At 43.0% G+C, this 15,152-nt stretch overlaps 1 long non-coding RNA gene across 1 annotated transcript in view; it reads left to right on the top strand.

Annotated features, from left to right (window-relative positions):
- The first annotated feature begins 2,792 nt into the window (after nt 1–2,792).
- LOC129145891 (uncharacterized) overlaps nt 2,793–15,152 on the top strand; it is an 82,461-nt gene continuing 70,101 nt past the window's right edge. Inside the window, exons 1-2 of the long non-coding RNA XR_008552037.1 lie at nt 2,793–2,974; nt 4,793–4,880. This is a non-coding gene — a long non-coding RNA (uncharacterized LOC129145891). The remainder of the gene's footprint in view (nt 2,975–4,792; nt 4,881–15,152) is intronic.

Genomic DNA, 15,152 nt, shown 5'->3' with positions numbered 1-15,152 from the left:
TATTTCCTGGAGGAGTGGTTTGGGCCAATCGAATTAACCTCTTAAGACTCAGTTTCCCCACCTGAAAACTGGGGATGATAAAAGTACCTACCGCATAGTGATCCATTGTGGATGCTTGATAACCGTTATATTGTGTGTACATATGAATACTTACAGATGGTGCGATATGTGAATACTGAAATGTGTATGATTTACTTACATTTATTTTGAATATTTGCACAACTTTTTATGACATATTACCTTGGGACTGGGATTGCACCATTAAAATGTATACACAAGTTGCAAATTTATAAATATTGACAAGTGCTCTTTAAAAAAGATCATTCCGGGCCTCCCCGGTGGCGCAGCGGTTGAGCGCTGGGTTGCGAAGCTGCCCGCAGCCTCTGCAGCACCGGTTCGATCCCCGGCTGCTCCCCGGCCACTGGAGGAGGGTCCTGTATGTCGCGCAGACCTCTCCTGCCGCCCACTGCTCCCCTCAGCAGTGTACTTCGGTCCTTCTGCCTGCTCTGCTCCCCGCTCTGGCTCTGGTGAATTCTCTCACCCTCCCGCGCTTCTGACTGTACCCAGTGCTTGCATAAATAAGTGAAAATAAATCTTTTTAAAAAAAAGATCATTCCAAGAAAAATGTTTTTTTGCTGTTTCTTTTTAGTGTTTCTTTGTGAGATGATGGATGCGTATCAAACATATTGCAGGAATCATTTCACAATAAATGTAAGTCAAACCACTATGCAGTCCACTTATACAGTGCTGTGTGTCAGTTAGGTCTGAATAAAACTGAAAAAAAGGAAAGATAGTATTAAAATGATAATTTGCTTCTGAAGGAAAAAGATCATTCCACTTTGTACTCCTACAAACCACACCGATAGCACTGGGTATTTTCAGTCTTTTTAAAAGAAAGATTTATTTTACTTATTTATGCATAAAAGAGCTGGGGTGTAGGCCAATGCAGGGCGGGGTGTGTGTGTGAGAGAGAGGATTCACCAGACAGAACGGGGAGCAGAACAGGTGGATTGATTGAAATACACTGCCAGGGGTGGAGCAGGCGAGACAGGAGAGTGGCTGCTGATAGCTTCATAGTGCTGAGACTCAACCCCTTGCACCACCAGGGAGGCCTCAAGTTTTTGTTTTTGTTTTTGTTTTTATCAACACATGGGTAGGTCTATGGTCAGATGGCCCTTTGTTCCCCAGCAAGCTGCAAGGCTAGGGGATGACATGATGTGCAGAACTTTAGCCGGTGGCCTGGTTTCTGATGGAAGTTTAAGAAGTAACCTATAGGGAGTATGGTGGCCAAAAAGGTTCCTGCTTCTTCAAAGCACTTATGGGGGTGAAGGCACAAAAGGAGCTTGATTCTATAGTACTCAAGGGTGTATGGTGGTCAAATGGACTCTCACTTACACAGCTATGTATAAGAGAATTGTGGAATGGCCCACAGTTCCCCAGTACCTGCAGGATTGGGGGGGGGTGTCAGAATGATCTTTGGAACCCACGTGGGCATTCAGGTTGGTAACCGGAAGTTCCTCTGGGACAGCAGGCCCCCGGAAAGACAGCCAGCAAAAGGCACTTGTCTTTCTTTTCTTTTTTTTTTTCAGATTTATTTATTTATACAAGAACTGGGGTACAGGCCAGAGGTGTGTGGGGGGTGTGAGAGGATTCACCAGAGACAGTGGGGAACAGAACAGTGACTGAAACACACTGTTGAGGGGAGCAGCGGACGAGACAGGAGGGGTCTGCTGCGCCAAGGCCGAGACAGGAGAGGTCTGCCGCGCCATGTGGGAATCTCCCCGGCCTGCCGGGAATCGAACCCCCGCTGCAGAGGCTGCGGACAGCTTCACAGCGCGGCGCTCCAGCCGCTGCGCCACCGGGGAGGCCCCGGCACTTGTCTTTCACAGCACTCTGGAGTTTGCAGCTGTGAAGTTTTTTTGGTCTTCCTGTCTGCCTCAGGCGGGGTCCTGCAGGATGCAGGGATACGTGGGTTTCAGGCTAGCTGCTGGTGGGGAGGGGCTACCATCCGGACGTGCGGGGAGGACCAGAGGGTGGGCGGAAGGGCACTGCTGGCCCATCAGCTGGAAGGCCGGTGGCTGATGGCGCGCAGGTAGGTTGCTAGCCGGAAGGGCGGGCCTTTGACTGGTCGCTAGAGCAGACCTGTAAGTTAGCGCCAAGGGATTCCACTGTCGCACCGCCGAAAGCCGGTTAGCCCTTGGTACCCAGCACCAGAACAGGCTGGGGGGACCAAATAACCAGCGGAACCCAGTGGGCGAGTATGTTTGTGACCCAAAGAGAGGGTGCGCCCCCTGCGGGACAAGGACGGTGGCCCAGCGGGCTCTCACGCCCAAAGCGCACGCACGTGCACGCTAGGAACAGAAGGGCTCAGTTCTGTCGCGTGTGAGACCCGTACGATGAGCAAAAGGGTCCTTCATTTCCATGGACGGGGTTCCCTGGCGGCTGGCTGGCTCTTTTTTCCCAGTGCAAAGGGTCAAAAAGACGCGTGGAACCCGGTGAGGGCCGCCGAGCGTCGCACTGGAAGGTGGCTCAGGGCGGCGGCGGGCAGGGCTCTTGCTTCCTTGACACGCAGCTGGCAACTGACTTGACTTTGAAGGCGCGAAGGAAGCTCAGCTCGACAGCGCTCTGGGCCGCCAGTGGGGGCTGACGGGGCTTTTAATTACACGGCCGTGGGCAGGAGAGTTGCTGGAACCGCCCCGCTTGCTCAGCTGGGGCCAGAATGCACCGCGGAGCGCATGCGCAGTCAAGTTGGCGCCCTCGGGGCACTTTGCGACGCCAGGCGTTGGGGAAGTGGCTGCCGAAAGGCACCTTTTTCACAGAACTCCGGAGGCCTGAGGTCTATAGGACTTTTGGTTTCCCTGTCTGCTGGAGCCCTTAAGGATCCACACATTTCATGGATTTGGGGACGACTCGTGACCGGAATAATCTCAGATCCTGTTGTTCTCTAGCCTGAAAATAGCGGATAGCGGAAAAGGTACTGGTTGCCCCAACACTTCGGAGGGCTGGTGGCCTATCGGGCTCTCATTTCCACTGTACGTGGACAGGTTATTAGTGGGAAGGGCCCTCAGCTCACCACCATACAAATCTTAATGATCCCCAAAAGGCTTTTATTGCCAAAGCATATGGACCCTTGGTTCCCTAGTACCCAAGCAGACCCGGAGGTGGGGTGGGGTGGGGTGGTGGTGGGATGGTGGTACCGAATGACCCTTGCAGCCCTGGTGAGTGAGCACGTTTGTGAGCAGAAGGACCCATGAACACTACTGAAGGATGGTGGTCTGAAGGGTTCTCACAGGCACAGGACACTCGGTATGAAGCCAGAAAAGCCTTATTATTTTAGCAGGAGGGTGGCTCAGAGAGTTCTGACCTGGGGCCACAAGAGCCCTGAGCTCCATAAATGGTGGCTAAGAGGGCCTTGCATCTCTTCAGCAAGTTCTCCAGCAGGCAGCAGTGTGGGGGCAGAAATGATCTAGGGAAGTCTAGTGTGTGGATAGGCTGGTGACACTTGGTCACTTGTCTTTAGACCCAGTGGAGCAAAATCTGGACCTATTGGGGAAGACAGCACGTTCCCCAGACATCATGATCTTTTAACCTGGATGCATTCACCATATGGCACTTTGAGGTCCCCCCACCCCCAGAGTGTGGTCTGTGTCTGGGAAGAAGCATGATAGTGAATATTTGATGTCCAGAAAGGAGTCATACGGCAAGACTGCTAATTTTGTTCATTGTCTGAGTTCTCTTTTTCCTGAGCCCTAGTTTCCCTTGCAGTTTGGTGTGGCCATGTGATTGGTTCTGGCCAACAGAATTAGAGTGTATGTGATGAGAGCCACATCTAGTCCTGGCCTCTACCACACCGCTCATGTGTCACCCTCTTCCTCTGTCTGTAACTAAGTGAAGAGGACTTCATGGCCTTAGAAAAGGGCACTTCTATCAATGGAAGGAAACAGTCCTTGACTAACTATGGAATAGAACACATGTGATAGGTGACATGAAAGAGAGTTTAACTTTAAGTTAAACCTCTGAACTTTCAGGAGTAATCTCTAGCAGTTGGTGTTGATCCTAACTAAACAACAGCATGGACCTGCTGAGTTCCCTGATATCCTCTTAAATCTTTTTAAAAAGAGATTTATTTATTTATGCATACAAGAACTGGGGTACAGGCCAGAGATGCGGGGGGGGGGGCGCGGCGGGGAGGGTGAGAGGATTCACCAGAGACAGAGTGGGGAACAGAACAGGCAGAATGACCAAAAACACTGCTGAGGGGAGCAGTGGGCAAGGCAGGAGAGATCTGCTGCGCCATGTGGGACCCTCCCTGGCCGGCCGGGAATTGAACCCGCACTGCAGAGGCTGCGGACAGCTTCAAGGCACTGCTCTCAACCCACTGTGCCACGGGGAGGCCCTGGAGCCATTTGGTTTTTAACTCTTAGAGAAGGCTGCTGTAATGGGTGACAAGAAGATTGGGTAACTCTTCACTGAGAGGGAAAAGGCAAGGGAAAATATGAAATGATGGAATTACCACACAAAAGCTGGTAGGCTCAGTAGCTTTCCATCCCAGGCAAACTAATGTAGAGTGGGCTTATATGCTCATGCAATTAGATGAGATACAATGGGATGCACAGAATTTGAATGCTTCAAATGACTCATTTGGAGTTTGGCTACAGCTTTAGCTCGCCCCTGTAGACCTGTGTGATTTGGAGGTGGGTAGAGGAGAGTAACAGGACAGTCATTTACATATGTTTTCATTTTGTGAGCTTCTTTCTTCTCAAGTTTGAGGTGGGTTTCATACCTTTTTTAGAAGTCTTGCTGGAATGTGATGGAATCAAGGTGGCAGCGGATGTGCTATTAGCAGACACTGCTGAAGATGGACATTTCTCAGAAGCCAGGTAAGTAGGCAAGCTGGCCTTTGTTCTCTGCATAATCTGAAGTGCTCTCAGATCTGCAGCAAAGCACTTGAAAAGCAGCACATCTGAATTGACAAAGAGATCTTTATTTTTCTTCCACAATGCGCAGAGAAAAGGTAGACAGAATTGGAGTGTGAATTTATTTCTTTGGGAGTGTGCGCTATCTGTTCGCAAAGGAAATGCTAATGGACGTTATGTTCCTGCTTTGAGGCTGCAGTTTCCTGTCTCACGTTGTTGTATTATGTTTTTGTGCTGGGTCCAGAAGGCGGCCTCCCACTCAGTGGATGGGGTGGCGCAGCTCTTGGAACAGCTGCCTGGGTGGGAGGAGGGATCCCTGCTTCTCCAGCTCTGGCCCTGGCTAAAAGGAGCATGCTCCTGGCCAGGCTGGGCCATGGTATCTCCATTTTGAATTACATATGCTAGAGGACATAATGATATGATGAACATGCGAAGCCTTTGATTTTTTAGAGTTGCTATCTAGGTATTGTCATTGGATAAACCATATTAGTATAAGATTTATTTATATTGGGGACTGAAGTTCTGTCTTCTGTGTGTAGGTGGCCGCACCGAGGTCAATGGAAACATCTTGGGATGTTCAGATACTGACTTTGTGGTTGGGAAAATAGTCATTTATTAGAGGCCCTATCACTATTTTCTGTCAATTTAGTGACTGAAGGGTAAAATCATTCTTGTTTCACTGTAATATTCTGAAATACTTTCTGGCCACCCAAATTTGGGGTGTCATGATAATGGTTCTATTCAGAGTGGTAGCATTTTTTTTCTGTGGCTTTGTTATGGATTCTGCATGGTGCTTCTTACACCAAATGGTGGAGAATTGTTTACTAGTTATTGTCCCATTTGGAATTAATTTAAAGGCTTGAACTTCTTATTGGGAAAATAAAATTCATTTGCGCTCCTTTGATGTACATAACTTTCTGTTAGCCTTCCAGTCTTACTTTGGTTTGGAGATGTTTCACCTCAGATACCTGGAGCAGTTTGGGGCAGTTCCCCAACACTCGATCACCTAAAGACAGTGCACACCCACTGGTGACGCTGCATCTGGGCTGGGGAGTGGACATCTGGGGACCAGAGTTCCCTCCACAGCAGCCAGTCCTTGTACAAGTGGGCATTGAACTCATCTATTGAATCAGGTATTTTCTAGGCTTTGGAAATCCATGAGGGGAAGTCGGGGAGTCCTGCTCAATACGGGGTTGTTAGCTACAATGCCTCGGCTCCCTCCCCAGCCCTGGGCAGCGCTTTGGCGCTCTGAGTAGGGAGCAACAGTTCATGGGAAACACTGGAAGGTTTAAAGCCTTTTGTCTTTCAGTAAAGATGTCTTTTCTTCTTTTATTTTAAGCACAGAACATTCAGCACAACACCAGCAAGAATCTTTACTGGATATGGAGACGTACAAATTTCTACCAGATGGCTCTTATCTTTGTATTATGTGAGGAAGGGTCAGAGTTAACCACTGTGGTGTTCAGTTCTGTTCCTGGGGCTTCCATTTCCTCTTGCCTTCTTTGGAAACCATTTCCTGGTGTTCTAATTCTGTATCGTGCCAAGTAGTAAAAGCACAGCAGAAAACCCCGGAAGTAGCTTGTGGTGAAGTTTCAAGTTTTTTGGCTTTTATCCAAACACTCGTGAGCTTCATTTGTGTTCACATATAAGAAAAGCCAACCCAATCTCCTAATAATGCTTTATTTAGTGCTTAAACTTTAATTGCAGGGTATAAATGATACCATTAGGAACCGATATCAATACTAATGCCACCTATATTATTATTTACTCGGCTGAAAACTAAGCTTGTTGAAATATATTTATTAACACTGCACCCTAGAACTACACATTTAAAGCTTAATTCTGTGGCTGCTCATGAATTCTCAGCATACTACAGTGTCGGGGCTTCCGAGCTTGAAATAAATTCATTATGAAATTTGAGTGATGAAGTGTGTTAGGGTATTTTTTTTTCCAGGTCACAAATACAAGCAGGGGATAAAGCACCCTTTGTGGAATCCTAGCCCTTAAGCTAACAAACAGTTAAATTCAGCATTTATGATGTATAAACTTTGCTCCTTAGCATTAAAATGTACCTTATTCATTCCTTAGATTTCTCTTTCAACCATGGCTATTGTTTGTCACTAACAGCTAGCTTTTGTGAAGTTAATAAATGTGCATAATAAGGACATAAAGGTATGGAGAAGTAATACTGTAATCCTTTTGTTTGGATAATCAGTCTAATGTATGCAAATTAAACCTTATTAGTACTAGGGTTTTGTGTCTGCTTATCAAAATGTGCCATTTTCATGAAAATTGGAAGTCCATTATATAAAGTTATTATTAACAATCATTTAGGAATTATATACGGTATGCAAATTAAAGTTGATTACAACTAATTAAGGGCTTTCTTTGTTATTTGACCTTGTCTGCTTTTTATGTAAATATGTTTCTTTTGGTCTGGCATATTTTTAGACTCAGAAAAGTATATTAAGACAAGTTACATTATGTATTTTTTAATATATCTTTGTGTTGCCATTGTCTGTGCCCCTCATTTTACAGAGGCACACATGATATGTAGAACCATGCATCTCTCTGTTTTGGGCTTGGTTCTTTAGGTGAGTAGAATTTCAGAAATAGAAAACAATCAAATTTCCAAGACTCTTCAATATGTTTAATGGAATATGAGCACAAATCCAGTATGACATATAAACAGTCTTCATGCCAGAATGCCCTTTTTTTCCACTATTTATTGACTTTGGTGAGTCTTGCTTGGGTTGCTGGTTTCCAAATGGAACTAAGTAATAAATGATCTTTAATCTCTTACAAGTGCCCTGCAAAACCTAATTGTTATCCATGAAAGCATTCAGCTAAAGATAAGTGACTTCACAGAAAGTGTAACAGGTCCAGTACTGATGGCCTTTAGGAAGAACTGTGTGCTTCTTGTGAAAACAGGGGAGGTATTTCTCAGTGTGAAGAGGAAATACTTGAAGTGAGACTCTTTTTAGCACTTGCTATGTTATAGTTTTCCTTCGGTGCAAGTATTGTCATTGTTTTCCGTAAACAAAGAAGCTTGATACTCTGGCTGGAGCAAAGAATCCTGGGGAATTAGGTTTAATTGCTTGATAGAAAAGATCTGTTAATCAATAGCTTTTCATATGCCTTAAATTATATGGGTAGAAAAAAGCAGGGAAGATGAACAACCCAAGAAAAGATGCCAGAATATTGCATTAGTGGAAAATAAATACCATCTAAATATTTAAGAGGCAAAGTATTTAAAACTTTTTAAAAGAGAAAGAAGCAAATCACCATTGAATATATCCAAATTTTGAAATTTTCTTTTATTTTTATGCTTTGAACACTAGCAGTTCAATCTTTCAAAAATGTTAGTTGAACTCTTAGAAAAGGATTGAAAACGAACTTTTAGCTGAAAAATACAAACAGAAAAGTGCCCATATCACAAATGTATGGCTTGTTGACTTTTCACAAACTCATGACTCTGAAGTAACCAGGACCCAGATCAAGGAGCAGTACATTGACAGTATTCCAGTAACCCCCTGCTTTTTCGTCAATCAGGTGACAGTGTATGTGTGGGTTTGCCTCTGGCCTCTCTTGGGGAGAATTGACATCTTTACAATATGAAGTCCTTCATTCTATGAACATGGTATAGCTTTCATAAGGGGATGCTTTATGATTCACTATGCTTCCTAGAAAATGTAGGACAATCAAGATGAGAGAGACTATGTTCATGCATTTCTCTGGGATTTTGAGGGCCCCTGCATGGAGTAAATGCCTCACTTTCCCATTTCATCTAGGAAGGATGTAGATGTGCCACTCGGAGTCCATGTGGAGCCTCCTGTTTTCTAGCCACCTCAAGCTTTCATCATCCTTCTTATTGCAGATGATTTGTGTCTTCCTCCCTCCACAGGGCATAATTTCTTGCCCCTTTGGTTCTAATTTCTCTGCTGAGAGTTTTCTCTATAAAGCAGACCATGGTGCCCTTGGTAGCCTTCCATTTAGGTGCAGAACTCTTAGTGAACATTTTCTTCTCTGTCCCAAAGTAAAGTAAAATTTGTCCTCTTCAGGGTCAAAATGTGCCCTGCTAAAATGCACAAAACCTGACTGGCTTTTTATGTTTCTAGAGATCAAGTTTTTCTAGTAGTTCCAGATATTTTCTTCTCCCTTAGCGAGATGAGATGTGAATACTGGAATTCCTATCTCCGTGGAAATAAAGGGGAAAAAAGCCCTCATTTGCACCATGGCTTAATAGGTACAAATGGCAAAACGATCTCATGATACTGGCCTCACAGATAATACAGGCTGTGTCTGTATTGTACCATAATAAAGGTGCCGCCGTGGGTGCAGCTTTCCGCCTTCTAAGAAGATCCTTTGCTCTAGTAGGAGTTGCTGGGTGTGCCTGGAGAAGCTCCAAAAAGGTTAATAAGTGCCTGTGGAAGCAAGAGAGGGAAGATTGAAAGAGAACCCAGGAAATTCTCACAATGGTGCACGGAAAAAGAGGCAAGTGCCAAGTCTTTAGTCTGCTTTCAGAACAATGTAGAGAAACATAAACACAAGGAGAGGTATGGGTGACGCCCCCTGCTGTCAGGTGACTGCTATGTAATCAGCACTTCCTTTCCCGCATACTGACCGGCTCCAAGCCTGGGAATGAGAGAAACACAAAACTCTCTCACCTGGTGCTGGGCAAATGGGTTAAAGAGACTGGGCAAACTGCAGTTGAGTTGTAAGGGCCCTTAAGAACAGGGTCTCCAAAGTCACCATTTGCTTCAGAAGGTTTATTATTTTACATTTCTCAAAATAACATGGTAAAATTACAGGCAACACAAACAAGATTCAAGCTATGTGAGTCTTTTAATTCAGGCAGAATTTAATGTGTAATTAAGATTAATTATACCATAATGGAATTGTAGACACATGATTATTGCATCATATTCCTTGCAGACATGCATCTTGCTTTCGCATAATTCTGGCTTCTCAGGTTGAAGAGTGTGCTGAGAGGCAGAGCCCATGGAACCTGACTGTATTTTGCAAGATGTGTTTGTTACAAGGTTGTTTTGGACGTTGATTTTTGCGAGTGCTCATTTCAGTAGTGTTTAAAATATGCCCAAATACGATGGCCTTTAAGAAAATTCTGCTTTTTGTTTGCTTTGACAAAAAGTCAGCTTTAAAGTATCTACATTAGGAATTCAAAGCATTTGTGGTTTTTTTTTCAGATTTATAACATCAAATGAGTGTTTAAATGACTTGTAAAGGTAAAAAGAATACTTCTCAGCCATAAATTTAAAATTTGGGTGGGAGTCTACAAGTGATTAGAATAGGCCACTTCCTGAGTCAGAGGGGAGGATGAGCTAAACCTTCAGTTTTGACTCTTGTTAGAAAAAGATTCAAAAAAGGAAATTTCATGATATATACTATAGTGTATTTAAATTAATAACATGCAGTTTCTTTATGGTGAAAAATTTATATTTTGAATTAGCCAATTGGACTCAGTTTAAAGGATCCCAATTTTGTCAGCAACATCCAAAGCGTCCTAGTCAGGAGACAGTACAACAGCAGCTGTCTTGTCACCACCAGGTCTGATCAGGGTGTTGACCTTGGCCACTTCATGAATATCACAGAGCTTCTTCACAGCCTGTTTTGTTGTTGGCCTTGACGTCTACTACGAGCACAGGTGTGTGCTGTTTTCTCTCTTCTTCTAGGTGACTTGGTGGTTGGGGAACCTGCTGATAGCACAGGGTCAAGCTTATTCTCCTGGGGGTGCTCTTCCAGGATATTTGGGTCATCTTTGGAGCAGCAGTGCTTGGGCTGTGGACAGGCGGGTCACATGGGGCTCTTTCTTTTTGTGGCTGTGATTGCTTTTCAGCACTGCTTTCTTGTCCTTGAAAACTTTGCCTTTGGCTTTGGCTTTGGGAGGGAGGGGCTTACTTCTTTACTTTCAGTGCTGTCTTCATGAAAAGGGTTTCCAAAGCCCATTTTGCCACGGGCTTGATACAATTTGAATCAATACATCAGCCTGCATCAGTAGACCTAGACTTAGCTTCAGTTTTCTTGACTATGATTTCAACATGGAAAGAGACTTTTTCAAATGTGAGTATATTACAGTTCCTTCAATTATATAATTCATTGGTTTTATCCTTTATTATTATGCAACTTTTTAGGCATGTATTCAGACCCCTTTAAAGCAAGGAGTTCTCTTGGACACTAGTGTTGACAGGAATTATTTTTGTTATGTGCTAACTTAAGATCAATTATAACTTCTGCTACACCTGTTATACAAGTATAAAGCCAAATCAAGCAGACCGTCTAGGTGACCTGCAACATTCATTAAGGTGATCATCTAAATCAGGAGTCCACAAACTTTTTCTGTAAAGGACTAAATATTTTGAGTTTTTAGGGCCATTATAAGTTATAGGGGTGTAATGTACAGCATGGTGACAATAGTTAATAGTACAAGAAAACCATATAGGTTGTCCTACTCCACTCATTGATGGGTCTCTTCTATACTTGTTTCTCAACATTAAAGAAAACTAGACAGTATATCACGTGTCCATCTAGGCCGATAGACACAGATCTGTTTTTTCCCTTCAATTTTTATTGTGTAAAAATGAAATGATAGTAATGAATTCCTGTATAACCTTCAACTAGATTCAGTCATTGTTAAAATTTTACTATATTTATGTTCCTGCCCCCCATACCCTCCATGTGTCAGGTTGAGCTTTGTGAAATTGCCAATATTCAACTGGTTTTGACATACAAAATGGCAATTTGATATAATGCAACCTATTATTTATTTTTTCTTGAATCATTTGAGACAGAGTAAATTGGGACATTATGACACTTCATACAGAAATACTTCAGCATGCATTTTCTTAAAAAAATACCTTTTTATACGTACTCACAGACTTATCATCCTTAAAAATATTAACAATGCCCTTATATTGTCTTATATCCAGTTTATATTCAAGTTTCCCTAATTGGTCCTAAAAAAATCTCTTTATAATAGTTTTTTTTTAACTAGGATATAATCAAAGCTCACACATTACAATTAATTTTATACCCCCTTAGTCTGTTTTAATTTAGAATAGTTCCCCACCTTTTCCCCCTTTAATCTTGATATTTGGAAGAGACCTGTCTCTTGAAAAATATTCCAGTTCTTTATTTGTCTAATTATTTCCTTAAGGTGTTAACTCATTCCTCTATTGCCTATGTTTTCTGGAATTTGGGAATGACTTGTAAGTAGACCCCCACCCCATATAGACAAGAATGTTCATAGATAATTCTGTGTACCATTATATAACATGAGACTGTCTCACTTTAAGTAGTTTGATAACTTGGTTAGTGTGGTAACCACCAATCTTTCCATTGTAAAGGTATGTTTTTTCCTTAGCATTCTTTTAAAATAAGTGTAATGTTACATTGTATAGGTGCTTGCACAGATAAATAAGCTACAGTTTATTTAAGCATCCCTTTACTGGTGGAGATTCCATTTGTTTCCAACTGTTGACATCAAAATGTCACAGTGAGAATTCTTGTATTTCAGTTTCCTTGTGTAGGTAGGTGTTTTTATTTCTGTAGACCAGACTCTTCAATGTTGGTAAATGAACATGTATGTTTTTATTTTTTTAAAGATTTATTTATTTATTTATGCATGCAAGAGCTGGGGTACAGGCCAGAAGTGTGTGTGGGGGGGGAGAGGAGTCACCAGAGACAGAGCGGGAACAGAACAGGCAGATCAACCAAAGTACACTGCTGAGGGGAGCAGCAGGCGAGTCAGGAGAGGTCTTCATAGGTTGCATCTTAACCCCTTGTGCCACCAGGGAGGCCCCAACATGTCTATTTTTAATTTTGACATTAAAAATTTTTACTTGCTATTACACACTTTCCAAGAAAAGGGTAACATTTCTATCAACAACATCTGAGAGTTCCTGTTTCCCCAACTTTTCAACATCACTGGATATAATTGCCTTTTTTTTTTTTTTTTTTATAGAGGCATGTTTTTTTTTATTTTTTTATTTATTATATTTGTTTGTTTGTTTTGTTTATACATGCACTGGGTACAGTCAGAAGCGCGGGAGGGTGAGAGAATTCACCAGAGCCAGAGCGGGGAGCAGAGCAGGCAGAAGGACCGAAGTACACTGCTGAGGGGAGCAGCGGGCGGCAGGAGAGGTCTGCGCACCATGTGGGATCCTCCTCCGGTGGCCGGGGAGCAGCCGGGGATCGAACCGTCGCCGCAGAGGCCGCGGGCAGCTTCGCAACCCAGCGCTCAACCGCTGCGCCACCGGGAGGCCCTATAATTGCCTTTTAATACCTGGATATTAGGGCCTCCCCAGTGGCGCAGCGGTTGAGCGCTGGGTTGCGAAGCTGCCCGCGGCCTCTGCGGCGCCAGTTCGATCCCCGGCTGCTCCCCGGCCACTGGCGGAGGGTCCCGCATGGCGCGCAGACCTCTCCTGCCGCCCGCTGCTCCCCTCAGCAGTGTACTTCGGTCCTTCTGCCTGCTCTGCCCCCCGCTCTGGCTCTGGTGAATTCTCTCACCCTCCCGTGCTTCTGACTGTACCCAGTGCATGTATAAACAAAAAAACAAACAAACAAACAAATAAATAAATAAAACATGCCTCTATTTAAAAAAAAAAAAATACCTGGATATTAATCTCTTGCGTAAAAAACTGATTATTTTGCATTTCCATAACTGCTAATTTGGCTGTGCAACCTCTTATATAATTTTTGACTTTTTAAACTTCCTCTTCTATTCCTATGCTTAGAACATTTCTCTCAATATTTTACCTTGTTTTGCTATACAAAAAATTAAGATTTAAAATATGTAGTAAAGTATGTCTATCTTTCCCTTTATAGTTCCTGGATTACCTATCTTGCTTAAGAAGGTCTCTCCTACCCTAGGAAAATATAAAAGTATCCTAGATTTTCTTTCATTATTCTGATTTTTATTTTTATCATGGTATGAAGTAAAGGCTAGTTTCGCTTTCTTTCAGATAGTCAGTGCCATATATTAAATAATCCATCCTTTTGGCAAATATTTGCAATTCCACATTTGTGGAAATTTAAATTTGTAGAAATTCCACCTTTGGGGAATGTGTGCTCATGGGGTGAGCTATATATATATCTCCAGACATATATATGTTTGGATCTGTTTCTAAGCTCTCCATTCTACTCCACTGACATGTTTATTCCTGTACGAATACCAGACTCTTTTTATTTATTTTTACAGTTAATTTTTAATGTTGAATTAGCTAAGTCTTCATTATTTTTTCCCCTTAAAAACGTCCTAGAAAGCAGTTTTCAGTCCTTATTCTTCCTTATGAACTTTAAGATCTTTTTTTCTATTCCCAACCCAGTTCCTTAGGATTGTATTAAATGTATATTCAAATGTGTGTTTATATATATATATACACACATATCTGTATTCCTATATAATAAATATGGGAGTGATCAGAGCAGTGTATATATTTTTGTGTATGCATAAATATGTGTTATCTATAATATATCTAGGCGGGACTACCATACTAATGGTGAGTCACATGACATTGAAATGTTAACAAAATTAGAGACTCGATCTTTGTGAATTTCTTTTTTTTTTTTATTTATTTTTTTATTTATTATATTTGTTTGTTTGTTTTGTTATACATGCACTGGGTACAGTCAGAAGCGCGGGAGGGTGAGAGAATTCACCAGAGCCAGAGTGGGGAGCAGAGCAGGCAGAAGGACCGAAGTACACTGCTGAGGGGAGCAGCGGGCGGCAGGAGAGGTCTGCGCGCCATGTGGGACCCTCCTCCGGTGGCCGGGGAGCAGCCGGGGATCGAACCGGCGCCGCAGAGGCCACGGGCAGCTTCGCAACCCAGCGCTCAACCGCTGCGCCACCGGGGAGGCCCCCTTTGTGAATTTCTTGCCAAAATCACTCCTCCCTTGTCAGTGATGTCCAGAATTTGCAAAATTTAGAGTTTTCATTTAGAAGACAAAATTAAAAGATTTGGGTGTCATTGGAGTGCAGTTTTCTTTCAAATTGTAAAAGGTAAAGTGTTTTTCTAAATGCTGTGGGAATAAAAGTGTATGGGTGTATTCCTGTAATGTGTCAGTAATGTATTCCCAGGTGTGCTTGAAAACTTGTCTAGATACTATAAATGTCTTAGTAAATCCATTTCCATCTGTCACACTATAATGCATCCTCTCTGTGTCGCCCTCAACATACAAATTTTCATTTTCTCACTTCAAGTGGGAGACTTTTAGCAT

Source organism: Talpa occidentalis, unplaced genomic scaffold (genome assembly GCF_014898055.3).
Source record: "Talpa occidentalis isolate TD23 unplaced genomic scaffold, MPIMG_talOcc4v2.1 talOcc4.15, whole genome shotgun sequence".
NCBI classification, from domain to species: Eukaryota; Metazoa; Chordata; class Mammalia; order Eulipotyphla; family Talpidae; genus Talpa; species Talpa occidentalis.
This window is presented reverse-complemented; position numbering and strand designations above follow the sequence as displayed.